The sequence below is a fragment of the Protopterus annectens genome, chromosome 9.part0, assembly GCF_019279795.1.
Source record: "Protopterus annectens isolate FY-2018-M chromosome 9.part0, PAN1.0, whole genome shotgun sequence".
Taxonomy (NCBI): Eukaryota; Metazoa; Chordata; order Ceratodontiformes; family Protopteridae; genus Protopterus; species Protopterus annectens.
The window spans coordinates 825,983,441-826,000,511 of record NC_056743.1 but is presented as its reverse complement, the minus strand read 5'-3'; the positions used below and the strand labels follow the sequence as shown (position 1 = coordinate 826,000,511).

The following is a 17,071-nucleotide window of genomic DNA, read 5'->3' as shown; positions in this document are numbered from 1 at the left end:
ATGCAAATAGTTACCATTTTAACAGGGCAGCTTCCAATACTTATAAACAACATAAAGCAACTCACCTATGTAGTCATCCTCTTTTTATGCGAGTGCATACTTGAGGGAGTATAATTTCTGCAAACACTCTTACCACTCTGAGCCCTCCAAAAAAATATGCCATTAGCGATACACTTCAGATGCCTGAAATACTTCTTAAATTCCCTGGTGTCAGTGTTAGCAGATAATAAGAGACTGTAGTCTACAAACAACTGCTGATGAACTCTTAAGACCAGATTTCAAATGTGCTATTGAGCAACTAGCCCCCAGAGTTGCGTGTAAAATATGAAGCTCTGTTCAGTCACTCTCATTTTCTGGATTCCTGTAATCTCAGCACAGTGTCTTACTCCAAGCATAAGATGTTTTAGTCGTTCTGGAATTCAGTATTCCACAAATGTTATGTTTCTTGTTTTTTTATTTCTGCAGAAAAGCGATATCTGCTAAGTGCACTGGTATAGAGGGATAAAGTCTTGACCACATCCCACACAACCTGGCTGACTAATGGCCCGAACAGTGAAACAGCTGGGAAAAGGAAGGACGGAAATGACTGGGGAATGTCTGTTTGCTTCTCTTATGTGGGGAAAGTATTAACCTGTGCATACCATGGTTGCCATTGTAATATTAGAATCAACGACGGAGGCTGAAGACTACCACCCAGCTACTCATCTCTTGTATCTTGAACAAATGAATGGGCTGTAGGGCTTTCACCACCCTGGGGAACAAACAGGTCAGCTGTGCTGTATGGCTTTCACTTCCAGTGGGAACAAATAGGTTAGCTGCACAGATACAGGGAAGGGTTGATAGTCACCAAGAAAATGGAAGCAAAATAAATAGGTCGTGAGAGAAAAAAAAAATGAAACAAAAGGAAAGCACACTACCTTTCATTTCTGAATGGGAGGTTAATGAAGAGTAGCATGCTCTTCCTCAGGATGTAGTGAACATTAAAACTGCACTTACATGAGCTACTTGCCATAAAATCTAATGAATACTCCATCATTGTACACATGGGAGTAACTTTTTGAGACGTACCTATGAAGTGAGACATTATGGAGCTTTCTATGTCCCAAGCAGGTATGACTCAAGCATTGTGAAGCATTCTACCTTCTCCAACAACGATACCATAATGTAAACAAAAAATAATTAATTTCAATAACTGTCTTAGCTTTTGGTGTCATTTGAATGGGGTACAATATGTGTCACCTTAGGAGGACATGATCAAAAGACCACGCTGCTTTGCCTGGGATGGTTTTTACCTGTCTCTCTAGGTTTTCAGACACTTGCCAAACATTCTCCACCCTCATAAAGCCTTTTTAGGCAATGTCAATCAAAAATACCTACCAACATAAAAGTAAGAGCAAAGAATAATATGAAGGTGTTAATACTAATAAATGTTAGCAGCCTTAACAAAAAACAGCACTCCTAAGAAGCCTTCCTCACCCTGGAGGATGCCGACATTTGCTTAGTGAATGAGCCATGGTTTAAATTGGAGAAGAGTACTCCAGCTGTGCATAGTTATAATCCCTTCCACACATTCAGATCAGCTACTATGCAGGACAGAAAAAAAAGGTGGAGATGTATCAATGTTTATCCAGAAGGGTTTTATACCTAGGCTGGTTATACAGCATGATGCTTAGAAGTTCTTGATGTCCAACTCACCTCTGAAGTCCATCACCACATTATAGCCAGTTATGGAACTCCCTCTATGACTCAAGAAAGCAACAATACCTACTTAGAAAAACTGGAGTCACTCAGCATTAAACCCATTGCCATTTACCTGGGTGACTAACTATTGACTGGAAAACACAGACAATCACTAGTGCACAAACACAGAGATTCCCGGACTTTGCTGATAAAAAATTATCTGGAACAACTAGTCAGAGTGCACACTAGAGAAACGACATCCTTGTCCTTATCTTCAATAATACAGGTGAGTTGTGCTCCATCACTCATGTACCATCCTCATATATTAAGTCAGATCATAATTTCCCTTAAAATAAAATTAAAACCAGAGATCTCAGTAGCACCTTCAATCATACCTCTCAACCTGGAAACATCAAAAATCTGGAAAAGGCCCATGAAAAATAGGTACAAATCTGTACGCCGATTAATATAACATTTACGTGTATAATTATGTAACCCCACCCACTCCGATGGAATTGTGGGATACCAGAATTCAAATGCAAATTGAAGAACAGACAAAATATTAAACACAAAATGTAACCAGAACAACAGTGTTTTATTTATATTAACTTCTAAGCTTGTATCAAACTTTGAACTACTTGCATAAAATTAAAATGCAACTTTCTTTTATAAAAATAAAATGAAGTGCTAGTAACCTGTCATTCTAACAGCATTTTAAGTTTATAAGAACAATATTTTAAATCTATCCTTGCCCCCCCACTATTATTCATCTAGAATTCTTGTGTTAGCAAGATGAGAGATAGTATGAGTGATTACAGTTTAAGCTTGTGTGTCTGAATGCAAAACACACCACTGCTATAAATTCTCAGGGAATTGCAATGCACTCTACACTCTTTTTGAGCACATGGAGTAAATTATTCCTGCCCTAGCCCATTGTGTACCACAAATATGCAACTGAAAAAAAACACCCAGTTGACTAATTTTGTAAATCTATAGTATTCAAACTATATACTCCATATCAGCACAGCTTCTGACTACATTCTACACACTTTATCAACCTGTATTAATTAATTAAAACTTTGCATATACAAGAAAAACAAAATATATACAGGGCACCACACAGTAACAACATTAAAAGTCATAAAACTAGGTACTTATCCCGAGAGCTGAATATTAAATCAAAATGTACTGTACAAAGATAAAAGTTCCCAACTTAATGACAATGGAAACTGCAAAACAATGGCACAACAATGCAAACTAATTTCCAACAAACCACCATAATATCATCTACTACTATGACATTTTACTGCTTACCTTCACGTGAAAGGACAGTCGCAAATTAAGAAAAAAGCAGTTGGTGCCTGGCTAAAGCTTTCTAATACTATCTTTCTACTACCAGAGCGACGCCCAAACACATTGTTATCTCTGTTTTTATGCACTCCTCTGAATGACAGTCTTGATGGGAAATTAAGCATTTGTAATCCAAAAATAAATCCACGTAACGATTTACATTCTAACAAAACACGTTTATTGATTTCCAAAGTATCAGGAGAGATAAGCGCTGCTATTAGATTTCATTACAAGTCCGGTATACAAGCATTTATGTAGTCATCACATCATTGCAAAGCTTTGTGCCATTTGATCTACAGAATTAATAAATTAAACTTGGTCATCGGAGTATCAGTGTGGAATTCTAATTTTTTAATTAGCTGGTAAAAATCAATAGGAATTGAATTAACCAATGGTCATCTTATCTATATTTCTGAGAGCTGTATGTCATGCAAATCTAACTGGAGTCACCTGATTGGCTGTTCTCATGTGTTGAGGCTCTTTTCATTGGAAAGTTGGACCCAGCTCATGCAAAGAGTAATGCCAGAAGTGGGAATCTGGAAAGACGAGCCTTACTGGTTGAATGGGGACTGTCAATAAAGGCAGAATAAGGGGCGGTGAGGAAATGTTGACCGTGGGAAAATTTTGTAAATCTGGTTGGCTGAAATCTTTCTGGGGAGGGGACTGCCATGTAATGTCTATCGGTGTGAGCCGGTGGGGTGAGATCATATTCGTAATCAGTGCAGTGGAGTGGGAGGAGTAGTCTCCATTATCTCAACGAGTGAATGGTTACACCATTACAATGAGAAAATATAAGCACTTTTTTGAAAAACCTCCTGGATGGTTACAAAGAAAAATAAAGATAATTAAAATAAGAATAAAACATTCTGAACCCATAATAAACGTTCCCATAACAACAAACGGTCTTTAGAAGAAGAACTGTTTTGTGGTCTGGAAATGTGCAATGATGAGTATAAACTGTCTTCCTTCAGGGAAGTCTGTTCCCATGACGTTCATAATGATGGAACCTGGCCTGCTAATCAGCTATTATGACTTGGTTAGCTCTGAACATAGTGTTAAGCTAAATAGGTAAAGATATAATTAAGGAGTGTCTGAAAATCGGGGTAAACAATCATGGCCCAAAGTTAAAAAATATGGTTAGGTGATGGGAAGGGTCCCTAGGGCCTTGTATCAAGACCGGATCTTGGAAGACACTGTGTATTATTCATACAAGAGAAGCACTAATATCCAAGAGGGGCAGTTAAGTATTTGCTCTAACATTTATCTGAACATACACTGGTAACTTCTGCCTGTAACACGCTTGACTTGCTGCTGTAAAGGCTTGTGTGACTTAACACAACAGTTCCGTAGAAGAGCAAAATGACTGTAGCAATTTTTATGGCACTGTTTACCTTGTTTACATGCAACGTTGCAAAAAAATATATATATTTTTTAAGGAGGGATCAACCTGTTGAACTAATGCATTTTTATGTTAGTGCTGCCACAGCTTTCAGGTAAATAATTGCACCCTGTGCCCCATACGAGCATCGGTTATTCACAATCGATATATTGCAAAGTTTAAAAGCTGCGTGCTTCATTGAAATGCAAGTTTAACACAATAGTAACATAGAAGAGCAAACTGACTGTAGTAGCAACCTTTACGGCACTATTTACCTTGTTTACATGCAACCTTGCAAAAAACGTATTTTTTAAGGAAGAAAAAAACCTGTTGAACGATGCATTTTGGGTTAATGTTGCCACAGATTTCAGATCCGTAAATGACTGCACCCCATGCCACATACCAGCATGGACTATTGATATATTGCAAAGTTTAAAAGCCATGTACAGTGTGCTTCATTGAAATGCACATTTGCAAAACTGGCACTGAAGGCAGAAGTAGCCCATTTGTATTTATGCAGTGGTGTTGTGTTAGTGGTACATACAAATACATACACAGACTCATACATTTATACACTCACTCATACTTACCTCAGCATGGCTAAATTGAAATCGGGATTTAAAGGGGATAATCGGAAATTCGTGACACCCTATTATTTTGACCCCAAAAATGGTAAATACCGAGAAATTTGGCACAGTTGAGAGGTATGCCTATAATCTTTAGAAATTTCCCCTAGGCAAAAATGTCTAAGTGATACCTTGGCAAATTTCAAATCCCAACCCACAACCTTTGTTGAGTATGTGGAAACATGTACTACTTGCTTGTACCTGCATGTCAACAACTGCATAGAAGCAGCTGTGCCCTGCAAGTACAAGTGTAGGGGTACCATCAAAAACAAACCTTCCTGAAGGAACCACAACATAAACAAGCTTTACCATAAAAGGAAGAGAATCTTAGCCAAATTTCAGAACAGTAACCCAACAGCAGGCTAAATCTACCATCATTAAATTAAGTAAGCAATTCAGGTGTTTAATCAAAACCACCAAAGCCAAGTTTGAGGCAAAGACAGACACCCATGCGGAGGACAACCATAAAGCCTTCTTCAGCTATGTTCACAACCTCAAGAGCTCTAAACAGCATTGTGCTGAGCTGATTATGAAATCCACCACCTACACAGCAAGCCTTCTAACTGATAAATTCAACTCTAACTTCACCTCTGTTTCAGCCTTATTATCTCACAAGAAATTCCAGTAACTGATATGCCTCAGCTTTCATGTAGGGCCAAGTCCTGATAGCAATGACAATGACTAGGAATGCAGAGTCAATGAGTCTTGACAATATCATAGGATGTATATTAAAAGCATAATTTATCTTTGCCCTTAAAAATGTTGTTCAGTCTCAGCCTCCACACAGGCTTTATACCAAGCAAATGGCAGACAGCAATGGTCATACCCTTGCACAAGTTTGGATCAACTGACCTCATAATTACTGACCCATACATCTGAGCAGCCTCATTTGTATGGCCATGGAATAACATGGAATTAATAAATAAAAACAGAGGGACTCTCCTAACAGTGGACTAAATCCCAACCCAATCAAGGTTCATCAAAAGCAGGTCTTGCTGACTCAGTTTGGTAGACGTCTTCAAAAAGTCATCAAAGCAATGGATGAATGCAAGACAGTGCACACTGCCTACTGAGACAAGGCCGGAGCTCAACACAAAACTTCACTTTGGCATAGTAGAGAAGTTTATTTAACTAAGAATAAACCCCTATGTCATCTGCTGGATTGCCAGTTGCCTCACATACAGGGCCTCAGGAGGTCAAGACAGGGGAAACTACTTCCATAAACTGACCAGTCACCAGTGGTGTCCCACAGGGATTGCTGCTGGAACCTCTTCTGTTGGCGTCTTCTTCTCTGAAGTAAAGGAAGACAGCAGGGGTCTCTGTCTGGCAAAGTTTTAAGATGATTCCAAATTAAGAGAAGTCACTGAAACCCCTAATGACTCATCAATTCTGCAGGATGACTTGTCCCAAACAAATAACTTGGGCCACAGCCATGGACTAATATAAAATGGCAAAAAGTGCATTATTATATCTTTTGTGAAATCCAATACCCAAAAAAATTATGACACTGACAATATATCCCTAAGACTCAACCCTGTAGTTCAGGATTTGGAAACATATCTGGACAGGGACCCTACATTCAACCAAAATGTCTCCACAGTGCTAAGTCCTTCTATACTGTGCAGTTTACAAACAAAGGGATAGCCTTCCAGGTCCAGGGATGTCACTGTCTCCCTTTACTCTGCTCTATTCAGGCTAATCATGGAGTATAATGCTCCCTTTGGCATGTATATGACTAGGCATATGCAACAACTCAAACTCGCACACAGGTTCCTCACAAAAAGGATAGAGGACCTAAAACATATGTCCTACACAGACCACCGCAAAGCACACTGTATTCAGTATCTCACAGACTGATGAGAGAGGACCTGTGTCTGTCTTATAAGGCTACCTCTGACCCAATACTGATGGGCCTATTACACATTCACAAGTGAAACGGTATCAGAAATACTCATTCCGGGGACCTAAACCTCTTCCGCAGCTTAAACAGAACTGAACAGTTTGGAGAGACAGGTACCTCTTTCACACGTTACCACTACTCTGTGACAGACTCTCTATTCGTGTAAACTGAAGTTCATCCTTGTCCTTATTCTGGCATAACCCAGATCTACGGATAGGAATGAGAAAATGTACCCAAATGACTGCCTTGCTCCCTGTACTACCAATGGACATAAGCAGCACCTAAATCCAATGTCCTACAATATGGCCCCTATCAGTATGCATAGGTATTACCCCAGACGTAATCACCATTTTACCAAGAAGTAAGCTCTATCCTATGGGTAATATGTAAATACAGATCTTGGTATTGAGGAAGGGTAACTTGAACTAATTGGCTTGGCAGTTAGCCAAGTATTCACATATGAACTATAGCCACATAGCATAGACAATACAACTCAGCAAGTTCCTGCTTGGTGCACTGCAGAGTTCTACAGCAGAAGAGAAACAAGAGAGAGACTTTGGAGTGATTAAGTATAATTTTTCTGCATTTTCTTGCTGCCTTTAGCCAATTCCACCTAAAACGCCGAATTTCTAGAGTTTCTGTGATTTAAAAAGCTTGCTTCAGCTACATATTGTACTTATTTTACTGCCTGCACTTTAACAAAGTCATTTTTGTGTTTAAATTACCTGTTTAACTGTTGTAGGCTACACACTCAAGTGTTTTTTTGATTGTATCTGCTTTATTCTCTGAAAAAAAAAAAAAAAAAAAAAAAATATATATATATATATATATATATATATATATATATATATATATACTTGTTTTCCCGCCTTTCTAAGCCAATTTAGTCCAGTTCTCAGGTTAATGCTGAATTCAGGGCTGTGTTACAAGTTTCTGTGTTTGCCCAAACCTTACTTGGACAGAAGGAAGTTTCTCTGTTCACTGTGAGAGAGGGAGCTTTGAGCAGCCTATCTGTCCCTGGAGGAGTGGTTTCAGCCCAGAAATGAGTAGTTTATTGGCCATTTTGGGCTAATTTCTCTCTCTTTCATTTCCCTGCTATAAAACCCACATTTGCAAGGTTTTTGTGCTAGTATACAGCTCAGTAGGCTCCTGCCTGGTGCCCTGCAGAGTTTTACAGCAGCAGAGACAAAAGAGAGACTTTGGAGTGATCAAGTATCATTTTTTCTGCATTTCTTTGATGCCTTTAGCTAATTCCTCCTAAAACTCAGATTTTCAAGAGTTTCTGTGATTTAAAAGGCTTGTTTCAGCTACATATTGTACTTATTTTACTGCCTGCACTTTAACAAAGTCGTTTTTGTGTTTAAGTTACCTGTGTTGTAGGCTACATACTCAAGTGTGATAACCATTTCTGTGCATTTAAAGTGTTTTTTTGATTGTATCTGGTTTATTTTCCTAAAAAAAATAAAAAAAAAAAATACTTGTTTTCCCACTTTTCTAAGCTAGTTTAGTCCAGTATTCAGGTTAGTGCAGAATTCAGGGCTGTGTTACAAGTTTCTGTGTTTGCCCATACCTTACTTGGATAGAAGGAAGTTTCTCTGTTCACTGTGAGAGAGGGAGCTTTGAGCAGCCTATCTGTCCCTGGAGGAGTGGTTTCAGCCAAGTAATTAGTAGTTTATTGGCCATTTTGGGCTAATTTCTATTTCTTTTATTTCCCTGCTAAAAAACCCGCATTTGTGTGGTTTTGCACACCAGGCAGCGCAGGTTAGCTAGGGTAGAACTATTCCCGGCACCACAAAGTCTACTCTTCAATTTTTTTCCCTTGGAACTAGACAAACTTTCAACTTAAGCACTCAAACCATTCACTTCTCATCCCTGCACTTGCCCAAAACTCATAGCAAACACTAATAAATCTTAGCACTACAACCCCTATACTGTGGAGAAGGACAAGGCTCTCTATTCGATCTTACCAGCCAATCAGTAAAATAGTTCACTGTACCAGGCATGTCCACAGGGCAGTTTCAGGTGTTCGCTCCGGTCCAACTGGTGAATCTGGGCATTTTGAGGCAATGTTACAACTGCCTCATGTACACAGTCAACCCTCTCCTCCTTCCACCAAACACTAATACATGCGAGAGATGCAATTATACAGCCAAACTGGAGGCTAAGCTCTTTCAACCCAAGATTGGACCAGGCAGTCAAGAGGAGAAGGGAACTGCTTGCATCATACCACCAATCTCACATAGAACTATGAAACAAGCACTGGCAAAAAACACACATAAATACACGAAAACATACTCGGAGGCTTTAAATAAAAATCTACAAAAGCAACAGAGACCTCCAAAGCAGACATCCAAGCAACCTCCACCCCCCAACACAAACCATGAAAGACATACTTCACAAAACCAGTGTGCCACACAATCACAGCCCTTAAGCCAAAATAACATACCCAACACACTAGTAATAGGTGACTCTATAGTCAGGCACACTGACGTCCCACTCACTAGGCTGAACAAGGCGAAGGTTACTGTTAGTTGCCTGTCGGGTGCCAGGATCCGCCACATAACACAAGCACTCAGGTCACTCCAGAACAAGTACAAATATGACTCTGTCATTGTCCATGTTGGCGTGAATGACCTAAGCCGTACCTCCCTGGACTACATGAAAAGAGACATGAAGGAGCTCTCTGATAACATAGCCCAGGCTGGTATGACCCCGAGTAGTATCCTGCCCCCACCAAGAATGATACCACGGTATAGAGAAAAAATTATCAATTTCAACAATTGGCTAAGCTTCTGGTGTCATTTAAAGGGGATCTAGTGTCTGTCAGCCTGGGATGACATGCTCGACAAGCCATGCTGCTTTGCTAGAGACGGCTTGCACCTGTCACCCTTAGGCTTTCAAATACTGGCCAAGGCTCTTGCCTCCCCCATAGTGCCTTTTTTAGGCAAGGCTCAAAAGACAAACCCACCACAGTAAATAGCACAAGTAACAAAAAACTGAGGGTAATGCTGCTCAATGCCAGAAATCTAAACCTCAAAATGCACGCACTTGAGGCACTCCTCAGTATGGAGAAAATAGATATATGTGCAGTAATAAAAACCTGGTTTAAGGCTCCAGAGAGCACCCCAGCACTACCAGGCTACAATTCATACCATACATTTTGGCCACAAAACCCAGACCGAAATACAAAAGGCAGGGGAGTATCCATATTCATCAAGGATACCCACACCTCCAGGTTAGTGGCACAGCACAATGCTTCAGAGATCATTCACTTGCAACTAACAACGGGCAAAACTACTATTCAAATTATAGCTTGCTATAGATCACCCATCATGTGCCAGGACCCCCACTCCGCATTCCTGGAAACACTGGGAAACAAAGGTCCTACCAAACATCCTGATATTGGGTGATTTCCATTATCCAAACATTAACTGGGAGAACAACTCAAGCACGAACTCCGTGGCCCAACATTTCCTAGAAATTATAAACTCAAATGCCCTGGATCAACTGGTTAACACCCCCACCAGAGGTGACAACACATTGGACCTGGTCATCACCAACATGGGAGACCGGTGTTCCACACCGGAGGTCAACCCCTCGCTGGTTAGATCTGACCATAAACTAATCACTCTGGATATCCACATTCTGCCACCATCCCCGGTCAAAGAAACCACCGTGAAAAACATTTCAAAAGCAAACTTCACGTTACTTAAGACCGAGGTGGGAAGTTTCAAAGCCTCCATGCTAAAGGATAACGCTGTCCAAGCTGCAAAATCCTTTAATAATGCACTCTACGGGCACCTACAAGAATGCATGGATCATACTATCCCAAACAAAACCAAGACTCACTACTCCAAGAAAAGGAAACCAGTCTGATGGACCCCTGCCATAAATAAGCTACACAATAGAAGGAGGAAACTAGTACAGAAAAGAGTAAAATCCCAAGAAGGGAAGACATCCCTGATCAGTATCAGCAAGAAACTATGTTCCCTCATAAAATCATCCAAGGCCAACTTTGAAAGAAAAATTGCCATGGACTCCAAAGATAACCACAAAGCATTCTTTAACTATGTCAAGAATGCTGTTGTGTCTTTCGGCTTATCCCGATTAGGGGTCGCCAGAGCGGAACTCCGGTCCACTAATGTTTGGTAGCGGATTTTTACGTGTCGAGTTACCAGCCCTGACGCACAACCTTCAACGAAGGCACGCCCATTTAACTATGTCAAGAATCTAAGTGGCAATTCTCAGATCTGCTCAGAGTTGGTGCAAAATGGAACAAAATACACTGAACTGACTGGTATAGCCAACATCTTGTCAGACAGGTTCAGTGCAAATGTCACTCCTCTCTCACCCCCAAAAGGGCCCATAACTATACCAGAAGAATGTAGTGCCCCTGAAATTACAGACACTCAGGTTAAAAGAGCACTCTCCAAAGCCAAAAACACAGCATTAATGGGATTGGACGGTGTCCCAGGCTGCATCCTACACAAGCTCAAAGATGAATTAACCCCTCACTTAAACACACTGTTTAAACTCAGCCTCTCCACAGGCTACATGCCCACAGAGTGGCGCACATCAAAGGTTATTCCGCTCTACAAAGGTGGAGCTACAACGGACCCTGAAAACTATCACTCTATAAGCCTGACTAGCTTGGTCTGCAAAGCTAAGGAGTGCATCATCATGGAACTCATTAACAGAGACATTGGAAATCTCCAAACACTGGACCCAACCCAGTTCGGCTTTCTTAAGGGCAGATCATGCCTCCTAAACCTGGTGGACTTCTTTGAGACAGTTACCAAGGTTATAGACGAGGGAAAGGTGGTCCACACAGCCTACCTACACCTCGCAAAGGCCTTTGACACCATTCGCCACTCAGGTATTATAGACAAGCTCACCAGCCAGAACATAAACCCCTACGTCAGGAGATGGGTTGCCAACTGGCTCACGGGCAGAACCCACATGGTAAGAGTTGCAGGATCTAGGTCGGACTCTAAACCGGTTACAAGTGGCATTTCCCCAGGGCTCAGTCCTAGGACTCCTCCTGTTTGGCATATACTTCTCAGAGGTACAGGCAAGCACAGGAGGACCATGGCTCACCAAGTTCACAGACGACTGCAAACTAGGGGCTATAACTGACTCTCCGGCTGACACAGACATCCTCCAAAAGGGTCTCACTGAGACAGATACCTGGTGACAAAACCATGGTATCAAGCTAAATGCCAAAAAGTGCATAGTCATCCCCTTTGGAAAAAACAAAGTACCCACAAACTACAACATAGGTGGTAGCCCCCTAAGTATGGAAGACGTAATAAGGGATCTGGGGACCCAAGTAGACAGTAACCTCTCCTTTGATAATCACATTGCCAAAGTGGTTAGATAATCCTTCTTTGTGGCACACCTAATCACAAAAGGGTTTGCATCCAGATTGAAAGAGGTCATTGGGCCCCTCTACGCATCACTCATCAGACCCATCATAGAGTACAATGCCCAATTTGGGATGTACCTTACAAAACTCCTGCAACAACTGGAAAGACCACAGAAGTTCCAAACCAAGAAGATCATTGGCCTCAAGCAGATGTCCTATGCAGCTCGACTGAAGAAACTCCAGCTGTACTCGGTTGCATACCGCCTACTCAGAAGTGATCTCTGCCTAACATACAAGGCCATGTCCAACCCAGAATTGATGGACATGCGCCACCTAAAGAAAACCATATCCTCTTGAGCCACACGCTCCAGGGACCTAAACCTCACCACAACAATAAATAGGACGCGCTGGAGGGACAGATTCCTGTCCCAAAGACTTCCCATGCTCTGGAACAAGATTCCAATCTACATTAGGCAGAGCTCCTCACTAACCCTCTTCAAGAGAAACCTTGACGAGTGGATGGGAAATAAAGTTTACCCCATGGATCACTTCAATGGCTCTGCTGGACGGAGGCACAGGGAACTAATTTAAGGGGGAGGCGAAAGCCAACACATTCTGGCTAGGCTTATAAATGCCTTCGGGGAGATAGCCTAGTACCTACCTATGAACCTATAAGAAATTATAAAGCCGGTACAAAAATTTCTCCAGAATTGCGGCCAAAACTGAGTTACTTCTCAAATTCTTCTGGCAATATTATCTGAGAAACTTGGGAAGAGGAAGAATGCCTTTTAAGTCATAGATTATAAACCCAAGGATTACCACAGTAAGTGAAAGATACAATGTATGTAAAAGCCTGTGGTTTAATAATGTAGGGACTGTCATTCGTAGAACAAAAAGCTACAATATCCTGTATTAATTTGTGTATTGAATTGCTGACAGCTCTCAACCAATTGGGGACTAATTTCAACAGAATCAGGGACAAGTCAAGAAAAAATCAGGGACAGTCAGGGATACTTTTAAAATATCAGTGTAATTAACTTGAGACATTCACAGAATCAGAGCCTATGAATTAATATATATTTTCTAAAGTAAAAGAAGTCTATAACTCTTAATTACTGTCATTAATCATTAAGTGTAATTCACCACCTTTCTTCCAAAAGTCACTAGTTTTAGGAGGGATTAAGAAAGACAGAGCTAAAATCTGAGTCAAAATCAGGGACAGTTGAGAGGTATTTGTATTTATGTACATAGCACTTTCCTCCCTGGGCCTTCAGTGAAAAAGGGCTAATTCTGGCCCAATTTGGACTTTCCCAGTTAACAAACTACAAATACAAATAAATAAATATAACTCATTATTTTAGAGAACTGCAATGCTGCCAGTCAGGACAACAGAGGCTTGAAATATATTATCTTAATATAAAGTGTGTGGGGCATGAGGGAATTGTATATCACAAAGATTTCAACCTTCTCAGCATGTGTGTGTGTGTGGGGGGACTGTATATCAGAGATTTCTACGCTCATCATGCCACTGTGACATCAAATCACGTCACAGTCTGCTCCCTAAAATAAAATATTGGTACTTCTATGCCCATCATCTCACAATAATCGCATGTACAGTAAAATAGTGTCACAGCCTGTCAGAAAATCACAAAGTCAGTTTGCCAAATGTAGGGAAGAGGGACTAAGCATAACAGGAAAAATAAAAGCACCAAAGAATTGCCTGAACTACTGACAACTGTAACTTCTCTCTGTACTGATGATGGTTTGGGTGTCCAAATGCTGCAGTCTGTGTCTGGCTCAATTAAGCCAAGATGTGTGTGGACCATTTAAGCCAGTGATAACAGCCCTTGTGTGTTTGTTTGTACAAAGAAGCATGCATGAGCAGGTTGCTGAGCATAGGCTGCCAATATGCTCACATCGGCACCAAGGAAAGGGGGGAGTTACAACATTAAAAAGAAATGTTCTCACTTATCCAGATGCCGGCAAAGACGCAAGCTCCCTGATGTTTGCTTGTAAGATGGACCCTTCAGACAATTCTCACGCTAGAGGATATGGGAGACCCCCCCAAGCTCTGGGGAACAGACTCGAGTCCAGCTGGGAGATGCTTGATGATTTGCAGAAGGAGAAAAAGGACATACAAACAAACAATAAAGTAGAATGTGTTGAGGATTCATTAATACCGTAAAATAACACACTGAATTTACTGGTCCAAATTTCTTCAGAATCCTAGAAAAGCTACATTCTGAAAAACAAAAAGCCATGGAGGCCACAGAGACTGACAATCAGCAGCAATGATGGACTGCTTCAAAAGGCTCAGACTAACTTTATCAGTTCTGGAATCAAAAGAATTGGACAACAAAAGCACTAAATAAAATAAACTGGACCTTTTGAACTTTGTGAATATAATGCCCATTTTAACTGCAATTAAGAAAATAAGGCTACGAATTAAATACGACCTCTCATGACAAAATAAAGTACACAAGAAACAACTAGTATTTTTTTCTCTCTTCTCACAGCTGACAATCAGTTGCCAGAAGCATGCCTCAAACTCCCATCTCTGGGCAGCCTTGCAAGCTCCGCAACTGCTGTTCTTGGGAGATGAATGGAAGAATCCGCTCATCTACAACCTCCCAACTAAGCAGCTCAGGACTCGAAGCATCACAAATTAAACATGTACATCCAAAATGCTGCAATGTACAATACTGCAAAACAAAATAAGAGTATATTTGCAGGTTTGATGGATTTCATTCTGAACTTCCTTTGCTTAAGTATCTGTTTTTCCTCAAACTTTTATTTACAAGACAGCAGAGACTGATTTCATTTTTCTTTTTTATTACATGCTTGTTTTGGCAACTGTCAGGCTGTAGAATGCTAGACATGGAACTACTGCATGTAATATGGTCCATATTATAACATCAAAAGTCAGTTCCACAACCTGGGGTTCAAGTCTTCAGCAGTTTAGGCAGAAAGGAGTAAAGCATGAGAATAAAGAAAAAATCTTCCAAACATTCACATTTGCAGGGATCTTTAAACATTCAGAATTAAACACAAAGTTTAACACATCCTTGTGTTGATCCAATCCAACAGTCTAGCCTTCAACAAATTCTTGCCTGATTCTTCAAATCCATAGCATCATTTTGGCAATACAACTCAGGACCTTTTCAAACCTGCTGATTTGGGCACAGAGGTCCCTCTCCATCATGCCCTCCACAAGCCCTGGCAGCTCCTATCACGTGACAAAACTGCCATCTCCACTACTACTGCTCCCAGAGGGTACGAATGCACCAGCAGATGGAGCAGGTAAGGCAGGAGTTGTGGAGGCAACACTGACAGATTGTGACCCACATGTGCTGGGTGCTTCTGCTGCCTGTGGTCATGCCACAGCAGCCACCTGTGGAGGTATGGTGGGCCAAACTACAGTGGTTGGTCTACTTCCCTGTGTTGATGGTCATCTTGGTTTCAAAAGCAATGTATTAAAAAAACAGGAGAGATACGATGTGGGAGACAAAAAAACAAAGAAACAGATGATTAGGTCAACAACATACCATATTATTAGGTCAATGGACCGATTCAAATTATTATCAGAAGCAACCTTTGGAAGAAAGGAAGGGTTAGTCTGAAGAGAAACTCTATCATTGTGAAAAACTAGGCAAGGAGGACGAACACAAAAAGCCTGAAGTTCAGAAACTCTTTTAGCCGACGTAACTGCAACCAGAAGAAGGGGTTTCCAAGAAAGAAACTTCAAAGAACAAGAAGCTGCAGGTTCAAAGGGGGGCAGTATCAGGGAGGCTAAAATCAAATTCAGATCCCACGGAGGCGGGGGATCTCTTACTGGGGGCCTGAGTAGAGCGGTCCCTTTAAGAAAGGCTTTACAAAGCTTATGGGACATGATGCTTGTATTAGCTAGGCCCATATGAAAATTTGAAATTGCAGCTAGCGGAACTCTAATCGTGGCAGAAGAGGATCCAGCTCAAAAAAGTTCCGCTAGAAATTCTAAAATATGGTGCACAGAGGCTGAAAAGGGATCTATATTCCTGGTCTCTGCCCATAAGGAAAAATGTTTCCACTTACTAGCATAAGTTTTTCTAGTGGTAGACTTATGCGAGGATAAGATGATTTCACGCACCGAGTGGGAGATGTTAGGAAGCATGGTTAAGGTCGGAAGTGGAGCAACCAAGCAGTGAGCTGGAGAGATTGAAGAGATTGGTGCAGCCTGCCCAATTGATGGATCAGGAGGTCTGGAAGTGGGTCCAGGGCTGCTCCAGAAGGTGATGATGCAGGAACGGGAACCAAATTTGTCAAGGCCAGTAAGGGGCAATGAGGATCATCTTGCATCCCAATGTGGTAGCTTTCTGTATTAGTTTGGGAATCAGGGGGAAACTGAGGGAATGCATAAAGAAGTCCCTGAGACCAATCGTGAACTAGAGCGTCTCTGGGGAAGTGTCCAGGAAGAGGGAGAAGAGAGAATAAATTGTCGCACTTGCTGTTGAAGGGGGTGGCAAAAAGGTCGCAGCAAGGCTGACCCCATTTACGGAAGATTTTGTCCGCCACAGTCTGACTGAGAGATCACTCGTGAGGCATGAGAATTGCTCTGCTCAGCCTGTCTGCTATAACGTTGAACTTCCCAGGGATGTGCGCTGCTATCAGAAACGACTGGGAAGAGATCGCCCACTGCCAAAGTCTGAGTGCTTCTCGACATAAGGGTTAGGACTTGGTTCCACCCTGCTTGTTGATGTACCATACTACTGACATATTGTCTGTTTGAATTGCAA

At 41.3% G+C, this 17,071-nt stretch overlaps 1 protein-coding gene across 2 annotated transcripts in view; it reads right to left on the bottom strand.

The window, feature by feature from the left end:
* MCOLN1 (mucolipin TRP cation channel 1) overlaps window positions 1-17,071 on the bottom strand; it is a 640,674-nt gene that overhangs the window by 151,647 nt on the left and 471,956 nt on the right. The gene's annotated exons all lie outside the window — the stretch shown is intronic.